General features: G+C 46.6%; 1 pseudogene; it reads left to right on the top strand.

The window, feature by feature from the left end:
• The window catches only part of LOC138806172 (t-SNARE domain-containing protein 1-like), a 52,197-nt pseudogene that overhangs the window by 8,916 nt on the left and 28,276 nt on the right, over positions 1-15,005 (top strand).

Below are 15,005 nucleotides of genomic sequence, written 5' to 3'. Positions count from 1 at the left end.
TTCTTCAGCTCAAGGCGAGCGCTCTACGACTTGAGCCACAGCGCCACTTCCAGTTTTTAGTGTTTTTTTTTTTTTTTTAAACGGGAGATAAGAGTCTCACAGACTTTCCTGCCCGGGCTGGCTTTGAACCGTGATTCTCAGATCTCAGCCTCGTGAGTAGCTAGGATTACAGGCATGAGCACCGGCGCCTGGCTGTTTTTATGTTTTTATGACCAGCATAAAGCATACTGTTTTCAGATTGATTTTACTTTTTTTTTTTTCTCTAAGAGATGGGAGTCTTGGTATTCTAATCTTAACTCCTGGCATCAGATGGTCTTCCTACCTCCACCAACTAGGGAGCTGGGACTATGGGTGTGGACCACTGCACCTGGTCCTGAAAGTGGTTTTATTCTCAGCAGAAAGCTCCATCCAGGGGGTCCTGCCCTGCTGTGCCAGTGAGGGCAGATCTACAAGGTTGGGTTAGCCCAGGCCTACTCTGGGCCTTGAATGGAGCACCCTGGGTTTAGACAGACCCATTTCCCCAGAAAGAGCAGCTCTTTTGGTATCTGATGGTTTGAGGAGGCCAATGGAAGTTAGCATAGGCATGGTACCTGGTCCAGGAAGCTGTAAGTGTGGAGCCTAGTCACATACTGGGGAGCAGGAATGACCCAGGTATAAGTGGTTCCAGGGCCCTGGCAGGTGCAGATAAGTTAAGCTGTCCTCCAAATGCCTGTTCATATCTGCTCCATAGTGGCAATACTGGCTGTTCCTTGAAAAAGTGTGGGTAGGTGCTCAGGCCCCAGGGCCAGCATGTGGGACTGAAAGGACTGGTACACTGAGAGAATTTGAGACATGCAAAGGCCAGTGTCATTTAACTGACAACCTACTGTGCTGGAAATGAGTTGGGCAGTATTTCCCCTTGTTTTCTGAAAGAATTTATGCAGAACTAGTATTACCCTTCCTGTAAATATGCCATGTCATGCCTCCTGAGCTTAGAACTTTCATTGTGGGAGATTACAAGTTCATTATTTTTCAGGTCACAATGCTGTTGGCAATATCTGTTTCTTCTCAAGTGAGTTGTATAGTTCTTGGGTTCTCAGGAAACTCATTCATTTCCTTTGAGTTCTCAAATGAAGGGCTTGAAGTTTCTCCTGGTGTTTCTGATGTCCTTTGTGCCTGTAGGGTCTGCAGTGCTGACTCTTCTTTCATTCTGGTGCTGCGACTCTGGATTGCTCCTTTGTTCCTCACTAGCCAGGTTTAATTTTGTGGTTTTAGTATTTATCTATTTCCTAGACACAATTAGAATTCATGTAATTAATGTAACTTATTGATTTTATTGATTGTTCAAAGAACTAGATTTGGATTTCATTGATTTTTTTTCTCTATTTAAAATCAGTTTGATTTTTGCTCATCTTTATTGCTTTCTACTTTCTTCCTTCTGCTTATTTTGGGTTTAATTTGCTTTTGCTACATCATTGATTTGGGACCATTCTTCTTTTCTAGTGGAAGTGTTTATTGCTATAAATTTCCCTCTATGCATTGGTTTACTTACACAGATTTAAATATTGTGTTTTCATTTCATTTCAGTTAAACATACTTTCTAATTTCCCTTGTGATGTCTTATTCCACTTATGGTTATTTAGAAGTGTGCTGTTTAGCTTCAAGTAATGCTATATATTCACAGATACTTTTGTGTTATTGATCTTCAGTTTAATTCTGTTGTGTTCAGGGAACAAATTCTGTATAATGTCAGCTGTCATGACTATGTGGAGACTTGTTTTATGGCCTGAAGTGCAGAGCTTCTTGGTGTATGGATGGGGAAGCAAGCTCAGCCCTCGACCAAAGCTCTATGCCGCCAGTGAAAAAGTGTTGTTATTTGTGGTTCCACACAGATTCTGTCCTGTGTTCTCTCACATGTTAGAGCAGAGTGTCTGTGTCTCTGACTCTCATCATAGGTTTGTGATTTCACCTTCGTGTTTTATTAGAAAATACACGATTAGAATTGTTTTGTTTTGCTCTGTTAGCTATTTACCATTATAAAATGTCCTAAGGTTGTCTAGCCTTTTTTGCAGCCTAGCCCTTTTAGCTTTAGTTGTTTTGTAATTAGGTTCTCATATTTTTTAATTGTATTTTTTGGTTGACTGTAGACCTTACCTACCTCTGCTTTACTTGTAGCTGGAATTATGAGAGTAAACCACCATTCCTGCTTGTTCTTTGAGATCATGTCTTGCTAACTTTTTGCCCCAGCTGACTTCAAATAGTGATCTCTGTGTTAACCTCCCAAGTAGTTGGGATTACAGGTGTGAGCCACTGTGCCTAGTCAGTGGTGGCTTTTTTATTTTTATTTTTATTTTTAATTTAATTTTATTTGAGAACATACTGTACAGAGGGGTTACAATTACATTGGCAGGATAATGCATACATTTCTTACCAAGCATTGCAGCCTCCTCCTTTGTTTACCCTTCACCTCCCTTCCCAGCCTCCCCCCTCCCCCCCACCCAATCATACCCCCCTCCCCCCCCACTCCGACATTGTAAAGCTTGCTTTGACATGACATTTTGTAATTCTCCTTGTTACAACAGGTCCACCTGAATCCTTAAACGACTTGTTTGTCCCCCTCTCCTCCACATGTTATACTGACATCAAATAAAGTGAAAGCGGGGGTTACACTGTGGGGGAGGGACATACAAAGCAACAAAGAAATAATCTTATAAATGCGTTAGAAACACATGCATGAAAGAAATGAAAACATTAAAATACATATTTAAGGGTTCGTTTTCCTAACATCACATTATCTGATCTTTTCCGCTTGACTCATACCTATACTAGATATTGCAAATAAGGGAAACCATGGGACCTATGTTTCTTTGGGCCTGGCTTACTTCACTTAATATAATTTTTTTCAAGCCTTTCCATTTCCTAACAAATGGGGAGATGTCATTCTTTCTGATGGAGGCATAGAATTCCATTGTGTATATATACCACATTTTCTTGATCCATTCATCTACTGAGGGGCATCTGGGTTGGTTCCATATCTTAGCTATGGTAAATAATGCTGCAATAAACATAGTTGTGCTGGTAGCTTTAGTGTGGTCTTGTTTGTATACATTTGGGTAAATGCCCAAAAGTGCGATTGCTGGATCATAGGGGAGATCTATGTGAAGTCTTTTGAGGAACCTCCATACTGCTTTCCAAAGTGGTTGAACAAGTTTACATTCCCACCAACAATGAAGTAAGGTTCCTTTCTGTGTGGTGGCTTTTTTAAAATAGACCTGATTGGACAGTCTCTGCTTTCTGATTGGAATGGTTGAAACTGTGCTCTCTCATAGGAACTTTGGTAACAGTGGGAAGTTCCATGTCACACGTACTCCAGTACATCAGCCACTTTCCAGAAGTGGCTAAATTGTACTGGAGATGTGGCTATTACAGCTGAAGAAATGAATGTACAGTTCTTACAGCTTATACCTTTAGATTGTTTAGATTGCTAAACTAGGAGCTAGTGGCTCCTAGATTGACCAGCTCATGTTTATCTGTCTGCTGAAATCTGCCTTCTTGATATTTGCTTTTTCTTTTTATCTTCCTTTTTTGGAGTAACTGAGTGTGTTGAATATTCCATTTTGCCTTCATTTTTGGCTTCCTAGCAATTATGTTTAGTTTGTAGTGGTCACGTTAGAGGTTATAGTATACTTCTGGCACAAGTGTCCTGTCTGCCCGTCCTGCCTCTGTCATTGTCTTCCCGGTTCATCACCTCTCCTGTAGGCAGCACACACATTGTTAATAACCACTCATTGTTTGGATTTTTTCTTTAATCATCAATTGTCTTTTAAACACAAATATATAGAAGGAAGGTGGTTTTTTTTAATTGTTTTTTGTTTTGGTGGTATTGTGGTTTGAACCCAGGGCCTGGTACTTGCTAGACAGGCATTCTGTTATTCTGCTTGGGCCATATCCTTAGCTTAAAAGATATGCTTTTATTTTTACCTTTTTTTTTTTTAACACTGTTCCAGCTTTCTTCAGCTCTTTTTTTAGGTCTCCATTTACTGGTACTTCTAACCTGAATAACTTATTCCAGCACATCTTGCAGCACACATCTGGTTGGAACAGACTCAGCTTTTATTTGTAGAAAATAAATCTTTACTCTATTTTTGAAATGTATTTTCACTAGGAATAGGGGTCCAATTGGAAGCTTTTTAATCCTTCAGTGCTAACAGGTGTGGCTACTTTGTCCTCCAGCCTCTGGTTCCTGATGGGACTTTGAGCCCCCACAGCACTGGCTTGTACAGATCTTCCTCTCCGTGGTGAAGATTTCTTCTTTTTCATGGTTTTCTGCAATTGGACTACATTGTGCCTTGGGTTTTGTTTGTTTTTAGAATTCTTCTCAGTGAAATTCTTAGTTTGTAGTTTATTAAAATTGGAGTGATTTTGATCATTGTTTCTCCAGATTCTTTTTGACTGATGGTTTGCATGGGTGCTTCCCTATTAGCTATGGCCTACGCCCTTGGGCATTCATTCACTGGTCTCTGTTTCCTGTTTCTTCTGTTTGTGTTCAAGTTCATTGGCTCTTCATTGTATGTACACTGCTATCATCTCAAGTGGTGCAATGAGTGTGACATTCTTCCTTTTTTAAAAAAAAATTTTGTGGTCCTGAGGTTTGAAGTTATCCTTGCACATGCTAGGCAATCTCTCTGCTATTGAGCCACATTCCCCTCTTATTTTTTTTTACTTTGAAACTTGAGATCCTCCTGCCTCAGCCTCCTGAGTAGCTGAGATGACAAACATCAGACTCAGCGTTTCCTTTGTCTCCCTACTGCACCCCCATTCCCTGCTTACCTCATGAGTTTTCCTCTCCAGCCTTGAGCACATTGTAACTGCTGTGTCAGTGTGTCACATAGCTGCTTGGTGACCTCTGCTGACTCTGCCACTTCTGTCACCTTGGGACCTGCTCCTGCTGCTCATGTTCCCATGGTCAGGGCTCACCTTAGCCTACTTCTTCATTTATCTACAAGTTTTGAACTGTGGCTTTGTGTCCATTTGTGCTGGATTCAGTTATTTTCCTGTGGAGATGATTGACCTTGGGCAGGGAGTAATTAAGTTACTTGCAGGTCACTCTGATCTTTTCAAGGATTGTATTAAAATTCTTCAGAATCTCCCTCCAATAACCTTTTAGCCTGGCACTAGGTTAAGCCCTGTCTCTGAAGTATGATCCTTCAGCATCAGCAGTGACCCAGACTGCTCCAGGAGTTCAGGGATATCTCTTCCTTTCTCACAGGGTAAACTTAGGAGTGTCTGGCTCTGAGAGCACGTTTTCTTCTTGATCCATGGCACAGGTCTGCCTCACTCCTCATCCCTGGTAGCTGTTATCACTTGTAGGTGGTGCTGTGCCACACTCCAGGCTTGGTCAGCCTCCTAACCGCAGGATGCAGCTGGGCTCAGTCCTCTTCTGTTCTTGTCGAGCAAAGGAGTCATTTTAGGGTGTAGCTCATTTGCCTCTCATTTTCTTAGAATTATAATACCTCACTGAATGATGACCATTCAAAGTAGCTTCCAGCACTTCATCCAGTTTTAGTTGATTTAGGAGGGTAATTCTGGACCCTATGGCTCCTTATGGCAGCCGCAGCTGCTGACCTGAGGTGACTCCCTCCCTCCATGGCTGTCTTCTTTCTTCATCCCCTGACATGGTGAACAACCTCAACTTCCCCCTGACCTCAAGCTAGATGCCTTCCCACTTCGGCCCTCAGTCCTGACCTCTGAGGCTCAGATAGGACCTGTGAGGTACCTGTGTTGCTGTTCACCTTGCCATGTCAGTGGGTGACCACTGGTGCTAAGTGACCTGGTGGTGATCAGGGCACTGTGTTTCTAGTGCTAGCAAGTGCCAGCATGCTTACACTGTTTGTAGAGACCCACAGAAAGACAGAATACTCATTTCCTAGGCCTCATGGCCAGCTCTGCTCCATAGGGCCATTCTGGGACCCTGGTTCCCTCCAGCTGTGGTTCCTTGTTCTTCAAGGGTATTGTTGAAGTAGTAGTGTCTTGCTCCACAGCCTCCTAGCCCAGGACAAGGAGTAAGGGTGGGGGTGGGCGGGCAGTCACCAGTGGGTTTCTGGAGGGGAGGTAGGAGCAGCATTTGTGAGGGGGAAGTGGGCAGGTGGTCTTGGGGATAGGGGTATGCCATCAGTGCAGGGAGCAGAGGGACCTAGTCTGGCCCATTGTGAGGACTGGCCCATTGGAACTAACACGTGAAAGGCCCTTTGTCCTTCCACAGAAGGTCCTGCTCCACTTGTCTCCTTGGAGATTGGCTGTAGGTGTGAGGCTTCAGTCTTGACCACTAGAAGACAGATCAGCCTTGGAAGATGGGCTCATTGGCATTGATTTGGGGCAGAGTGAGGGTAAGGGTGAAGCCCCATGGACATATCACAAGTGTCCCAGGAAATGTGTAGTCTGCTCCTAGGATAGGAGCACAGGGTACCTGTGAATTCATGAGCTCAGAAGCCCCAGCATCAGTGGGAAAGGTTTGTCTGCTCCCAGACAAGGTTGGGATCAGCTCTGGCCTTGTCCAGACAGCCCTGTGACACCAAGTGGAGCTGGTTTGAGGCCCGTTGCTTGGCAAGAACCAGATGCCAGATTGAAGCAGTGGCACTTTGCTCTACTATTGGCTACCCCAGGCCAGTTCAGAGAGCATGAGCATTCAGAGGGACCAGCCAGCACCCTAGTGTATCTCCTGCCAAGGCCCCTCGGGATTTCATACCATGTTCTTTTATTTGCATGTTTTATTATGGAAAATTATAAACAGAAAAAGCCGAATGCAGCCGGGCGCTGGTGGCTCACGCCTGTAATCCTAGCTACTCAGGAGGCTGAGATCTGAGGATCGCGGTTCAAAGCCAGCCCGGGCAGGAGAGACCGTGAGACTCCTATCTCCAATAAACCACCAGAAAACCGGAAGTGGCGCTGTAGCTCAAGTGGTAGAGCGCTCGCCTTGAGCTGAAGAGCTGAGGGACAGCGCCCAGGCCCAGAGTTCAAGCCCCGCAGCCGACAAAAAAAAAAAAAAAAAAAAAGCTGAATGCATTGCCTGGTGACTAGCCATGCACGTACGCCTGGATTCTGTCCTGCCCTTTCACTGCCTTTTCACATCCCACATCTGGCTGCCTCCGGCTGGGCCTCACCATCTGCTGAATCCCCTGCATACTTCCTCCATACACTGCTCCCTGACTTTCCTTTCCCTTCTGAGGTCACACTTACAGTGAGCTGCCCAGATCTTGCTCTGGGCATTTTGACAAATGTTTGCATCTGTGTCACCCAGCCCTGTCCAGGCACAAGCATGGCACTGGCCCTGAGTCCAGCCTGCCCTATCCAACCCAGCTCAGAGGCATCACAGATCGCTAGTGACAGTTGGAAGCCCTGGGGTTGTGAGCTGTAGTGTCTGGTGGCATAAGTCTGAGGTTGGCCAAGTTGCCTGAGGAGCTCTGCTGTGTGGGGGGTGTACATGCCTCTTCACCCTCTCGTGTGCCCCAGCTGCCAGCACGTGTGTCTGTCCATGTTCCTGCATCCCTACTACTGCAGGCATTGCAGGTTTTGATCTTAGGAACAAAGCTATTGATTCTAAGTGATCTTGCACAAGTTTCTTGTGGACCATTTTGCTTCTCTGTGCATGCACTCAGATGCTGGCTGGGGTGTGGGATGGTGTGCCATGGCCTCGTCACATCTGCTCCTCCCCAGCAATGTGAGTGTCCTGATCAGTGTGTCCTCGTCAGGGTTGGGGAGTCACCACAGCGTTCTCTGTGGCATTAGTAAACTGTGATACAACTTGCCTAATGTGAAAGCTACCAGCTTAGCTATCTTGACTGAAGCATGCTAGTCATCAGTGTGTTTTGCTGATTGTACAGCCACCACTACCTTCTAGCTCTGTGCAATGACTGGGTCCCACCCAAAGACAGGAGGCCCTGTCTTGCTGTCTTTGTGGACTTAAGTCTGGGTGTCTTGTAAATGACAAGTCCTGGTTTGTCACGGAGTGGCGTGCATTTGGGCTCCTCTGCATTACGGCATGTGAAGGCACTTCTTCCTCTTCCTGCTGACTGGTGTTCTACCAGGGGCCCAGCCCTGTATTTCACACTGCTCACTGGTTGCCAGGTGTGTGGTGGTTTACATCTTCTCCCTCAGGAACAGAGCCCCATTGAGTGCCCTGTAGGTTCTGTGTGAGTGCAAGTCCTCAGTGCTTCTGTCCCCAGGAGTGGGATGGCAGGGCATGATGTGAGGAGCTGCCCTCCTCCTCTGTCCCTGACCCAGTGCCTGAATCCAAGGAGCCTGAGCTGGAAGGCAAGGGGTGAGGTGTGGGGTAAAATGCTCCTGGAGCCCTGCTGCTGGGAATGGCCTGAGTGGTTGATGATCCTGGTCTGTCTGGCAGCATCTACCAGCATGTGTCCACCCTTGTTCTGCCTTCCTTTAGCTGCTCCAAGTGATCCCCATCCTGTCTAGGAGCTATGTCAGGCCAGCATCTTTCGAATCAACTCCGATGACAAGCTTTGACCTGGGCCTGCTCTTCTTTACCCCTTGCAGGACTTGTCCACTGAGATGATACTGAGAACCATGCTAGTGCTGGTCTTGCTCTGCCATACTGTCTTATAGTCCAGTCCTGTGTTCGTAGGCCGTGCTGTCTTCTAGTGTGGGCAGAGTGAGCTAATCCTGGATGCTGTTCTGTGATCACCCTGCTCCCCTGCAGCAGCCTGTTCACAGCTGGGCCTTCAGGCTTCTCTGGCACGTGTGCCTGGACAAGGCCCTGCAGAGGAGGAGCATGTCCTGCTGCTGGCAGAGCAGGTCCTTGAAGCTGGGGAAGGGGACATGACCTAGGGATAGGTGAGGCCCATTAGAGGTGGCTACCAAGAGCTCTTTGTGGTCTATTTGGGCCTGGGCCTGTCCTAGGATTGCAGAGTAGAAGGTCTTGCCTGGGCCGACCTTTGTTGGGAGGGGTGGGAAACATCATGTCCAGGTCATGTAGGTGGTTTGCATTGTGCTGGCCATAGTTCTCGGCCTCCATGTCCTGCCTCTGCCACCATGACCAAACATGAGGGTCTGACAGTGGCAGATGATCCTGCTGCTGCCTGTTTCCTCTCTTCTCTGGCAGTGACCTCCTTGGAAGAGAGCTTACAGTCTCTGGGAACACCGAATGACACACAGGAGCTCTGGGACAGCCTGTGAGTGTGTGGGCACTGTGTCTCTGCACCTGTGTGGGTTGCCATGTACGCACCCACACATCTGGTGTATTTACACATGCACCCATGCACCTGGCCTAAGTTTGGAACCTGAGATTGGGTGCTCAGCCCCTTGGCTTACCTCTCTATGACACAAGTGCACCCTTCTTACCCCTTCCTGAAACCCAGGTACATCTTTGGATGCCTGCCAATAAGTACTCTTGGACTTACAGAACATGATAGACCTCAATACAATAATAGCGTGAGTCTTTAACACTCCACTCTTAGCTAGGGACAGATCAACCAAATATCATTGATGCGTAAATACTAACCATTGTTAAATAGGTTTTTAATGCCTTTGGTTTTGAATTCTCCCTAGTCTATCCTGACTATGTATAGATTTGATCTTTTGGCTGAATCTGCCAATTTTTTTTTTCTTGATCCGATCGTGGGGCCTGAACTCTGGGCCTGGGCGCTGTCCCTCAGCTCTTCTACTCAAGGCTAGACTCTACCACTTGAGCCACAGCGCCACTTTTGGCTTTTTGCTTATGTGGTGCTGAGGAATCGAACCCAGGGCCTCATGCATGCAAGGCAAGCGCTCTACCACTGAGCCACCTTCCCAGCCATGAATCTGCCAATTCTTGAGCTTGCATTTGGTATGTTCTGAGTGCTTTCTCTATGCCTTTGACTTTCTGTTCTAGTTCCTCTGTTTTACCCTCAATTTCTGATACCCTATTTTCTACTTCATTTATTCTAGTGCCTATGCTTTCAACTATGCTTTGCAATAGGGAGATAGAGCCTTTCATGGTTCCAAGCTGTTTGTTGATGTCAGTTCTCAGGGTGTTAATTTTATCTTTTAATGATGTGTGTAGTGTTTCTATGTTCCTCTCCATGCCTTCTTGGACTTCCTGTATATTCTTAGTCATTTCCTTGTTATATTCTTCTATTTGATTTTGGATCTGCCCTTCATTTCATCAGCCAATGGCTTTAATAATTCTTTTGTTCTCCATCTCTTCTTCATTCTCGCTAGAGTCCTTCCTTGGATTGCTGTTGGCTTTTGATATTGGCATGTTATCTTGATTGCTCATGATTTTGTGATCTTTCAGTATGATTTATGCCTTTGGGTTTAGGGACTGTAGGGCTTGTTCAGATTATGCATTAACTTCAATGGTGGTAGGGCGTAGTTTACTGGATGGATCTGTCAGACTATGTTTAGCAGCTTTCTGCCCAGGGTGGCACGAACAGTTAGGTCCTGGCCAGATGTTAGGGATGTGTTCCCACATGGTGAGGCAGGGTGGTCTGGCATCCCGCCTGCCTGGGTTTAGCTCTGGTGGCAGGTTCCCACAATATAGGGCATGATGGTCTAGGAGTCCTAGCCCAAATCCATCCTGGAGAAGGTGGATTCCTTGAGAAGGCCCCTTGGCCTGAGTTCTGGCAAGTCTGTTGCTTCCACAGGGTGGGGTGCAGTGTTCTATGGTCCAGACCCTGAGAGTTTAGACCTCGTGGAGACCTGTTCCCGCAGGTTGGAGTGGGGAGATCATCTTGACCAGTGTTCTGACCAGGTGGGAAGCAGCATTCTAAGTGTCTAGATCTGGTTTGGGATGAGGGCAGTGCTGGTTCCTACAGTGTGGTGTGGGGAGGATCTCCCATCTTACTTTTGATCAGTTAGTGTTCTAGTATCTGGACCCAGATTTGGGCCTAGTGTCTGCTAGACCTTGTGGTTCTCTGGCTCAGGAACGGGGTTGTGTCCTGGTGATCTTTTGCGGGTAATTGCAGAAGGGGTGGGAGAAAGGGCTCCAGCTTCTTTACCCTCTTCCAGTATGGCATCCCTTCTCAGGTGAGAGTTAGGGGGTCCTGACCAAGCACTCTGGGTTACCACCAGGGCTGGTCTTTTGGGAGGGGTCCCTGACAGGGTACTCACGGTTCCTGGAGTTGGTTCTGAGCAGATCAGCAGCATTGTGGTGAAAGTTTTCAGCATCTGGATGTGGTGGTCTCCTGTTCCTCTTCTGTAACTCTGGACCTTCAGGTGTGTTGCTGTCTGTGCTGGTCAGAATCACAGTATGACCAAGGTCGCAGGTTAACCATGCTGTGGGTGGGGGGAGAGCACTTGGCAGTTTTCTGTCCTTGTGTGCATGAGTATAAATGCTTCATCATTCTTGTGATTCCTATCTGTTTATATTTTCCTTGTCATTCTGTTGAGGTAAGTGTGTGCTAGGATCCAAATCTCTGATCAGAGAGAGCTAGGGATATTAGCTGTGACTAGTCTGGATCATCTTCCCTTGTTATCAACATTTTTTTAAATCTTTGATTTTGAACCATTTTAACATGGTATACATAGTATATGTATACTCTTTATTTGTGGGAAATTCTTGAGATCTCTTTGAGATTTGTGATTTTGTGGTTCGAAGCCATTCGTTTCTCCTCAGATTTCCTTCCTCTTTCTTCCTTCTTTCTTTGCTCTCTTCTCTTTCCTCCCTCCCTGCCGGAGCTGGGAATATCCTAGACCATTTGCTACTGTCCTATAGTGTTGGGGCATCACTTTTTGTTTCCCATTTTCTAACTTGATTGATTTAGTTTCTCTTTTTTTTTTAATTTTTATTTTTTGGGTCCAGTCGTGGGGCCTGAACTCTGGGCCTGGGCACTGTCCCTCAGCTCTTCAGCTCAAGGCTAGCGCTCTACCACTTGAGCCACAGCACCACTTCTGGCTTTTTTCTTTTTGCTTATGTGGTGCTGAGGAATCGAACCCAGGGCCTCAGGCATGCAAGGCAAGCGCTTTACCACTGAGCCACCTTCCCGGCCCCTGATTTAGTTTCTCTTTAAAAGTCACTGATTTTCAGCAGTTTTAATGTACTCATATGATTTCCTTTGTGTTTATCCTACTTTGTTTTTTGCCGAATCTCTTGGTCCTATGAGTTTATACTTTGTGCCAAATTTGGGGAAACTTTGGCTATTATTACTTCAAATATACACTTTCCCCTTTGCTAATTACACTGCAGTTAGCTGGATATCATTTCACAGACTGTGGAGCTTGGCTCCCCTCTCCTCTTCTCTCTGTCTGTTGGAGTACTTTTTGTCATATTTTCAGGTTCACTGATCTTTTCTCTTGCATTGTCTAGTCTCCTGATAAGCCCTTGTAGGGAAAGTTGTTATTTTTATTAGCATATATTTGTTGTACAAGTGGGAGTGTTAATTGTGACATTTTTACATTTTTATCCACTGGACATGTCTATAATGTATTCCAATCAACCTCACACCCTCTTTCACTCCAGGGAAAGTTATATAAATTTATTTTATTTTTCATCTTTTCATTTGGTTGTTTTGTACCTCATCCATTTTTCATGGCTCACATTAATACTTAAGCATATTAGCTGTATTTAGGATAGTTATTGTGAAGTCTTTGCAAATCCATCATCTTTATGGTCAGTTATGGACCAGTCTCTGTTGACCAGTTTTCTTCTTATTGACTACACTATTAACTTTGGCTGATGGACATTGTGGAATAGTGTTGATTGACTGGGTTTGGCTGTCTTCCTTCAAGGAGTTGTGTCTAGGTTTTGTTCCGGAAGTGTCTGTGGGTCAGCCCGGTTCTTTCAGATTCTGAGGGCAGGCTCTTTGCCAGCTTAACTGCCAGCATGGCCTGTGGTTATGGCTTAATCCCTCTGGGTCTTCACATCACACACTGGCTTTCGAGCACAGCTGATCTCTGGCTGGAAGATGTTCACATACCTCTCCCTTCTCTGTGGCCACAGCTGTTGGTCAGTTGTATGACCTTTTGGCCTTCATTGGCCCCATGCAGCTTCATTGCACATGTGCACACAGCTGCATGCTCTGCAGGCCTCAGCACCTGTGCAGGTTTGGGGTTCATCTCTTTACTTCTCTGGGCCTCTGCCTGTCAGGTCGTGGTAACTCCGGCCTTTGAGCTCTGGCCTCCGCCTCCTCCACTCAGCAAGGCCACCATGCTTTGCTCCTTCTTGGTGGGCTCAAGCTGCCATTAAAGATCATCCCCACACCACACTATGTCTTAAACAGTGGATTTGCCACACAGGTCTGGAGGTTGGAGTCCTGGTCTGCTGAAGGCTGTTTCCTAGCTGTGGACGGTGCCTTCTCCCTCTTTCTTCATCTGAGAGGGCGAGTGTGTGTGTGAGAACAGAAGCTGGGGTAGTCCCGGTAAGTGGCTCTCTATGTGTCTTGTAAGGATGTCAGGCTGACCTGAGGCTACCCGATCTCATGGTCACCCAGCCTAGTCACCTGCCAAAGGCCCAGCTCCAAATCCACCACATTAGGTTATGAATTTAGCTTGAGAGAGTGGGTGTGGAGGAGGGGACAGAGTCCAGTCCACATAGCTTCTCATCCCACAATCCAAATGCTCCCCAACCTATAGTCGGGCTGCTGTGGAACTCCCAGTGTAGTGCCTCTGCTTGCCACGACTCCATCACCTCTGATTGTGTCTAGGATTAGCTGTTTGTGACCAGAGGGGAAACCTGTCATTCTGCCCAGCTGCTTGTGAAACCAAGAGAATCTTGCATCATGTTTTTCCTCCAAGGTGCCCAGCCTTGGTGCCCATATCTCTGGTATGAGGTTTTCTACAGGACCCTGGGGATGTTGGGCAAGTTGGTGCTTGGCCAAATTCTCCTAGCCATGTTGTCATCGCCTCATAGAGATGAGTTCAAGGTTGGCCATGGCAGGGACTGTAGGATCCTCTGGTCATCTGCTGTTTGCTTGCTTCATGGTCATGCCCCTCAGGAAAATTATATGTTGGCCTCTTGGTCACAGCTTTCTCCACTGACCAGCAGACTCCTGGGCAGGTTGGTCAAGCCCACCTGCTCCCTTCCATGATGGAGGCACAGTAGCTGCTGCACGTGTGCGCTTTGGGCACCAGTGCTGGTGGCCTTGTTGCCTCTAGTGGGCAGCTCCTCCCTCTCTAGTGCTCAGTTTCTCCATCTGAAAAGACTATCTCAGCAGTTTGCAATATTCAGAGTACAGTATGAGCTGAGAGGTGGCAGCAGGGGCTCTGGCTGTAGCTCTAGCTCCAGGACCAGATGGCCTTGGCTTTGAGGAAGGTGTCTGTAAGCCACTAGTTCAGATCTCCCCATGTAGGGCTTGTGACCCAGGCAAAGTTCTTCAAGGGCTTGTGTCGCCCCTTCCTCAGGATATGGGCCCTGCCTGTCTTGACCCGTCTCAGGATAGTGGCAGTGGGGCTCTGCAGGCTTGGTCTCGTGTGTGTGTGTGTGTGTGTGTGTGTGTGTGTGTGTGTGTGCGTGTGTGCGTGTGTGTGCGTGTGCGCGCGTGCACGCATGCGCGCATGTGTGCGCGTGTGTGTGTGTGTGTGTACAGTTTTTAATCAGCCTCACCAAAGCAGACCTATGAGTGCTGAGATATATATACCTGCAGTAAGTTTGACACCTGTGTGTACCCTGTAGTCACACCCAACAAGCACACAGTGTATACCTTCCCCTTGCTTCAGAAGCTAGCTCTGGGCCCCTTCCCACACCAAGACCCCCTCATCCACTACCTAGGGGCTGTTCTCAATGTCATACGAATATATTAACAGAGGACAAAGCCTCTTAGGTATGATCTTGTTTTCTATTTGGTATATTTGTGAATTCATCCATATTGATGAGTGATGTGAGTTAGTCCATTGTATTAGTGAGTAGTACTCTATTGTATGCATATGGCATTCTGTCCACCCAGTACCTCTCAAAAGACAGAGGGTTGGTGGGAGCTGTGGGGAAAACTAGGTGTGTTTTCCTTCCCTGGTAAATCTCTGGATGTAGAATTATGGAGTTGAATAATGAATGTGAGCTTAACTCCAGGTGAAGCTGCCAATTGGCTTTGCAAAATGAC

This window comes from Dipodomys merriami, unplaced genomic scaffold (assembly GCF_024711535.1).
Source record: "Dipodomys merriami isolate MVZ:Mamm:240054 unplaced genomic scaffold, mDipMer1.0.p SCAF_4, whole genome shotgun sequence".
NCBI lineage: Eukaryota > Metazoa > Chordata > Mammalia > Rodentia > Heteromyidae > Dipodomys > Dipodomys merriami.
Note: the sequence above shows the minus strand (reverse complement) of the source record. Positions and strands in the feature narration are given on the sequence as shown.